This window comes from Cannabis sativa, chromosome 9 (genome assembly GCF_029168945.1).
Source record: "Cannabis sativa cultivar Pink pepper isolate KNU-18-1 chromosome 9, ASM2916894v1, whole genome shotgun sequence".
Taxonomy (NCBI): Eukaryota; Viridiplantae; Streptophyta; class Magnoliopsida; order Rosales; family Cannabaceae; genus Cannabis; species Cannabis sativa.
Window position 1 is genome coordinate 4036286 of NC_083609.1, and position 6710 is coordinate 4042995.

Genomic DNA, 6710 nt, shown 5'->3' on the forward strand with positions numbered 1-6710 from the left:
AAAATAGAGAAGATATGAAGTCTTTTTTAGTATTTTATTTTGTTAGCTAATATTCTATTTATACACATATGAGAGTCAAATATTAAGAAATTAAGAAAAAGAAAATATTATTTACAATTAATGGTAATAAATAAAAAAATTTAACATATTTATTAATGTTTATAACAAAAAATGAACTTTCACATATAGTGCCAATAATTAATTAGATACAAGAAATAATAAATCATATCATAATCATAAAAGTAAAAATAAATACAAAAAAAAATAATAATAACTATTTAAATTGCATACATTAATATGTAATATTTTATGTTAAATTTGGTACAAATTTTTATTTTATATTAAATTTAGCACAACTTTTAAACATTTACTTAATTTACATATTCTTCTATATTTTAGCATATTCGATATTTATTAACATTCTTTTAGAACCTGTTTAGAGCTCAAGATTAGATTGGAAAAGATTGGATTGGATTGGATTAGATTGGACTGGACTGGACAAGATTAGATTATGCTGAAAGTAATCCCATATTTGATTTAAGAATAGACTGTATTATTTTATTTATTTTAATTTTTAAAAATCTTAAATTAAAATTAAAATATAATAATAATAATAATAATAATAATAATAATAATTCTTTCATTAAAATTCTTATTAAATTTAAAATATATTAACAAAATAAAAAAATGATAAAAAAAATCTCACTCGGATCAGATTATATATCCCACACTGCTGGTTGCATAAATAATTTCAGATACATGGGATTAGTTGGATTAATTATTTAGATTTTCAGCACATACAAATACAAGATTAGACAAATTTACCTACCCAATCCAGTCCAGTCTCACGTACCAAACATGTCCAAATGCTATTTATTTATTTATTTATTTATTTTGACTTATACTAGTAATCTATTTTTTGTAACTTAATTTTGGGACAAAGTAATATCGAATAAGTCTTAAATAAAAAAGGAAACAAGATACATACACTACTATACCAAAAACAACTTCACATAGTGTACATACATATTATATATATTATACATATAATAATCAGAAATGAATGAAATGAAATTTATAGGTTAAAATGAAGCACTAATCGATCTTAGGTTATCAAACCCAACGTGAATCTTAATACTTGCTGGCACTAGCTGTAAAAAAAAAAGGTAATTGTAAGTTTATTACAACACAGAAAACATATAAATATATATAATAGAGAGTACACTCTCCTAATTTGAGAGGGCTTGTATATTAATTAATGTAATTTAAATTATATATATAAATATTTGTGACAATTATTAGTGCACTACAACAAGAAAATAATTTATAAAAAGAGAAGATTAAATAAAGTAAAAAGAGCAAGAGATCGAGGAGGGAAAAGAAAAGAAAAGAAAAGAAAAAGGTTGAAAGGGAGAGAAGGAGGGGCCCAAGTGTTTGGTGAAATGAAATGATAATAATAAGAAGAATAATATTCATAATGATATATAAAAATATATATATATCTGTTTATATATATATATGGGTAAAGGAATTTGGCTTTTCATTTTCAACGCCCACTTCTCAACATCATCATTATTTTTGTGGTATATATATATAGTCGCCAGTACTATCTCTCACCCAATAATTGAAATCGATATCAAATCCATCTTTCATATATATGTAAATTATGATCTATATATACTCTACTTCAACGTAAGTCTAATTTAGAATAATTATATCTCATATAATTTAATTAGTTGATATGCTAAGATAATGTTGAGCATCATGATATGCTTTGTATGGTAATATAACCATTGCTCTTATATATTATAAGTAGTTAATGTATAAAAGTATATAGCTAGGTTATATAATTAGACACCTCCTAAACTTCACAAGTCTACGTACAATTCATGAGATTTATTATGATAAATATTGAAATTAAGAGATGACTATATTTTTATAGATTTTCTAGTAGATATATATATATTATGTGTATCAGTGTATATTAGTAATTACTACGTAAACTATCTAAAAACTAGCTATAAAAATTATATAATATAGATCTCAAAAGTACGTACGTAGAGATATAATTTTTGGAATATCTGAGTGTTGAAAAATGGAGAGAATGAAAAATAAAAGCACCAATGGATCATCATATTCATATTATATATACATGTATGTATGTATGTATATATATATATTTATATGATATAATTGATAAATTAATAAATATAAATTAAGAGGTATAGAAGAGGTCACTATCTCTTTCTCTCTCACTACTTTTATTTTTGTTTGCATGAGAACTTGACCGCGTTTTGAGGTAGCTGTCTAAGGTATCATAAATTGTGTTCTTTCCAAACCCATATGCCATGTGATATTACTATTTACCCATCATTTTTTTATACCAAATTCTTTTATTTCTTTCACTCTTTTCACATATTCTAATTACTAATTACTTTATATTATTATCTTTTTCTTTATTAACCACATAACTACAACTAAAACTTCTCTTAATATGTATAAAAGGCATTGTTATTTAAAGCCTCTAATACATGAAACTCAATAATAAAATGCACCAATAATAAATTAATATGTCACAATTTGTAGTGTGTGACACTTTTAACATTTCTTATATAGATATAATAGTTAACATAATGCATGTTATAATACTTACATATATATAAATACATGGGTGCAGGTTATTAAAATTTATAGAATAAAATTTAAATTAACTCTCCTATCATAGGACAAATAATTAAATGCCTCCAGTGAATAATTTGCTCAGTCATGTTTTTACTTTTATTCTGTTTGCATTGCATGTCTTTACATACATATATATTTATATAAAAGCTACCTCTTTCTTACTCTCTCTCTTTATTTTTTTTTTTAATTTTTTAATTTTTTATTTTTTTGGTGAAAAAGAAAAAGAAAAAATCAGCTTTTTCCATGAAAAACTTTTCTGAGTACAAAAAAGTCTTCATAGCAATAAGAAAGAAAGCATAGGGAGAGAGAGAGAAAATAATTATCTACTCTATTTGTCTTAGCTCTCCAATAATACAGTTAATATATATACACACATATATGTATATATTGGTACATGAGTACAGAAGTGCAGTCACGAGGGGAAACTCTTTTAATTTTTAGAGAGAGAGAGAGAGAGAGAGAGTAGTTATAATAATTGTTCTTTACAAAATAAAAATTGTTACAGAAGAGAACAACAACATATAAAACAATCCAAATGATGATGAATAATAATGATGTTGCCCCCCCTCCTCTCATCTGCTACTACTGATCAAATATTTATTCTCATCCAAAATAATACAATATTCAAATTAATAATATTTGTTTTTCTTTATATATATAACTTATTACAACATTTATTATTTATTATTTACTTTTTATTTTTCTCCCACTAAAAATAATATTTTTTTATATATATATTTTTTTTGATTTAAGCGTTTACAACATATTTTACTTGAAATTCGAACCTAGGACCTCCAACACTCACACACCCACCTATGGCCACTTGAGCTAGCCCCAAGTGATTATATATTTATATATTCTATCTAGCTAAAAATTTATTAGTAATTTAACTTATATTTATTTTAAAATATTTAGGGCAAAATTACTTAATATTTACAATTATTACATAAATAACTCTAATAAAAAGATAGCAATAAAAGTATTTTATTTTATAATTTTTTTTACAATTATACTCTTTTTTTATTGTTAAGTATCACTTTAAAAACACATGATAATATATTTTTTAATTTATTTAATACATATTCTAATAATATATTGTATGTATTTTCAATTTGACATTTAATGACTAAAAAAAAGTACAAATACAACAAAATTATAAAATAAAATACTTTTACTACTATTTTTTTTATTAAAATTATATATGTAATAATTATAAATATTAAAAAAAAAATTACGGCACATATATATTTATTTTTATATTTAATTCATGTCAAACAATTTTACTCAATAATTAGTAATACAATTCTATTAGCTTAGCTCAAGGACCAACACCAACCATATATTATAAAACTTTAATTTATATATATTTATTACATAGTATTTAGTGTTGGAAAAATCCTTATATCTAGCTACAAGAAGAATTAATAAATAAAATAAATAAACTAATTAAGTTCTTCAGTCTGCAGCCTCTTGCACAAAGGGGATAATGAAATAAGCTTTGAAAAACAGCCTATTTTTCTACTTAATAAGTTTTAGGGAAAAGCTCAGGAGGGATAGACAAGGAAGGAGAAGTTGAGTTGGTTGGAAATCGGGAGAAAATATAACACAACTTTATATCAACATATGTTAATATAAAGCGTGTTATGGGAGAATAAAGAAAGAAAGAAAACTGGAGACGGGGTCTTACAAGGTCAAGAAAAGGTCTTACAAGGTCAAGAAGATTCAAAACGAGGAAAGAAAAAGAAAACAATAGATTGAACGAAGAAAGAGTAGAAAGAAGCTCAGGTAGGATAGCACCAGATTAAGATTACGATGTAATCAAATTAATGGAATTAATAACACTAATCTCACTTCCAAATCCAAATCGGTTGTACCCAGATGGGATTTGATGATCATGATCTGTCTCTAGGATTCTGAACATAATCATCATATCACTGTCTTGATAATCTGCACAAAAAAAGTGGTGATTATAATTAATAAATTATTGAAATATTATTATTAAATTGAAAATAATAAGTACTATATATATACCAAATACTAGTGAGAATTATTATGAGGTTAAAGGAGAATAAGTACAATACATCCAAAAAATTTGTGACTAGAAAAAGAAATTTACTTCAAAAATAGTAAAAGTAAAAGTTTGAGAGTAAGATATGGTGTAATACAGTTGCCTAAATATACATATTATCAGTTATGGTACGGTACAAAGATTTTGCCATGAAAATGTTAAAAATATCATCATCATCATCATCATCATCATCATATGAAGAAATATATATATATATATATATACCTCTGAGAAGGGTGTGTGTTTTTCTGATCCTCCAAAGTTTTTCTGGCTCCTCCATTCTAAGTTAGTGTTTTTTTCTTTTTGGGTTTTAGAGAAAGAAAGAAAAAAATGGTGGAAAAAGTGGTGTGAGGGGCGAGGTATATATGGAGTTACAGAGGCAGTGGGCTTGTCCTGATGGACCTGACAATGACAGCTTCAAGGCCCAGAAAGAAGAATAAATGTAAAACGGACCCGATGACGTCACCTCACGCCCGCTGCCCGACCCTAAATCACACTCTCCGTACGATCAATTACTTATAACTGTATCTCTACGCGTGGCGCTATCAGGGCCGTTCGTCAATTGGCAACTCAGATTTCTTTCTTTCCTGCCCACATCTCTATTTGTAATATGAAGTGTTATGAAATTTTGAACTGAGTTGAAAAATAAATTAAATTTTAATAATTTGTTTAGAGTTTAGAATAATTTGTTTAAATTTTTTAAAAATAACTACAACGTACATATGTATATTAGTGCGTCTTATATAACATTTTTTTTTCTAACAAACCTTCATAGACATTTTATTTTATAGGATTAATTAAACAATAAACACTAGTACTTAATAATAATATTCAAAATATATATACCAAAAGATCCTTTTTTTGATAGGATGTGGAGAATTATTATTTTGACTATTCTTCGTGACAAAGAAATATCATGAAGATCGATTACTTTAAAGTGAAGCAATAGTATATATATATATAGATAGTAGGCGAAGATATATTGATAGCTTGGTAGGCACCTAAGGTTTACACGTAAATATATGTAAGAGTTTTAAAAATATAGACAAAAATAATTAATTATTATAATAATTATAGTTTGTATTAATAATATATTAATTTATAACCTAAGGTCTTTTTGTTTGCATGGAATATATATAAATATATAATGAAAATGTGTTTGAATAGAGTAGGTAGCACTTCAAGGCGTATAGAAGGCCGGAGTTGGGGAACAAAGAATCTAGGAAAGTGTAGGTATAATATAAAATATATATCTTTAACATCTTAAATCAAATCACCACTTGTTTTTGTTATTTCTTAACATATAAATTATTGGTTGATTTTACAATATATCATTTTAAAAATATATAATGCACTAATGTACTCTTTATTTTTTTAAAAGACCATATTATAGAATTTTTCTAATTAAACAAAATTAATTAATTGTTGAATAATAATATATAAGATTTTTGTATTGTTTAGTGGGCGTGCGGTTCTTGGAGGCATTACCTCCACAGTCTCCCAAGACATAGTCAAACCCTAAAACCTAATGAGAATCTCTCATCTCTCTTGGCCTGCCTTATTATATATTCATAACACTTTTCATTGTTCAATTCCCATTTTTCTAAACACATAAAGACTATGTTTTTTTGGTAATTAAATAATTAACTAGCATAAAAAACATAAAAGTTACAATTTTCTATTTCAAATTACAAAATTATAATCACTTTTATTATATTTATTTAATTTTGTAAAATCTTAATTATTATATATATAAAAAAATATTTATGGGACACTACAAAAAATCTTACTTTTAGTCACAATAAAATTTGTGATTAAAGATAAAAAAAATTGTGACTAATTATAAATTATCATTATTGTGTTGTGACTAAAAGGTCCGTGAATAAAAGTATTAGTCACAAAAATAACAATTTATTGTGACTAAAACGAAATTAGTGACAACTTGTAACTAAATATTATG

General features: G+C 24.9%; 1 long non-coding RNA gene across 1 annotated transcript; it reads right to left on the reverse strand.

Annotated features, from left to right (window-relative positions):
* Nucleotides 1-3993: 3993 nt before the first annotated feature.
* LOC115723440 (uncharacterized) lies at nt 3994-5443 on the reverse strand. Its single transcript, XR_004012964.2, has 2 exons — nt 4976-5443; nt 3994-4629 (listed from the first exon to the last, which is right to left on the reverse strand). It is a non-coding gene; the product is annotated as an uncharacterized LOC115723440 (long non-coding RNA).
* Nucleotides 5444-6710: the final 1267 nt, after the last annotated feature.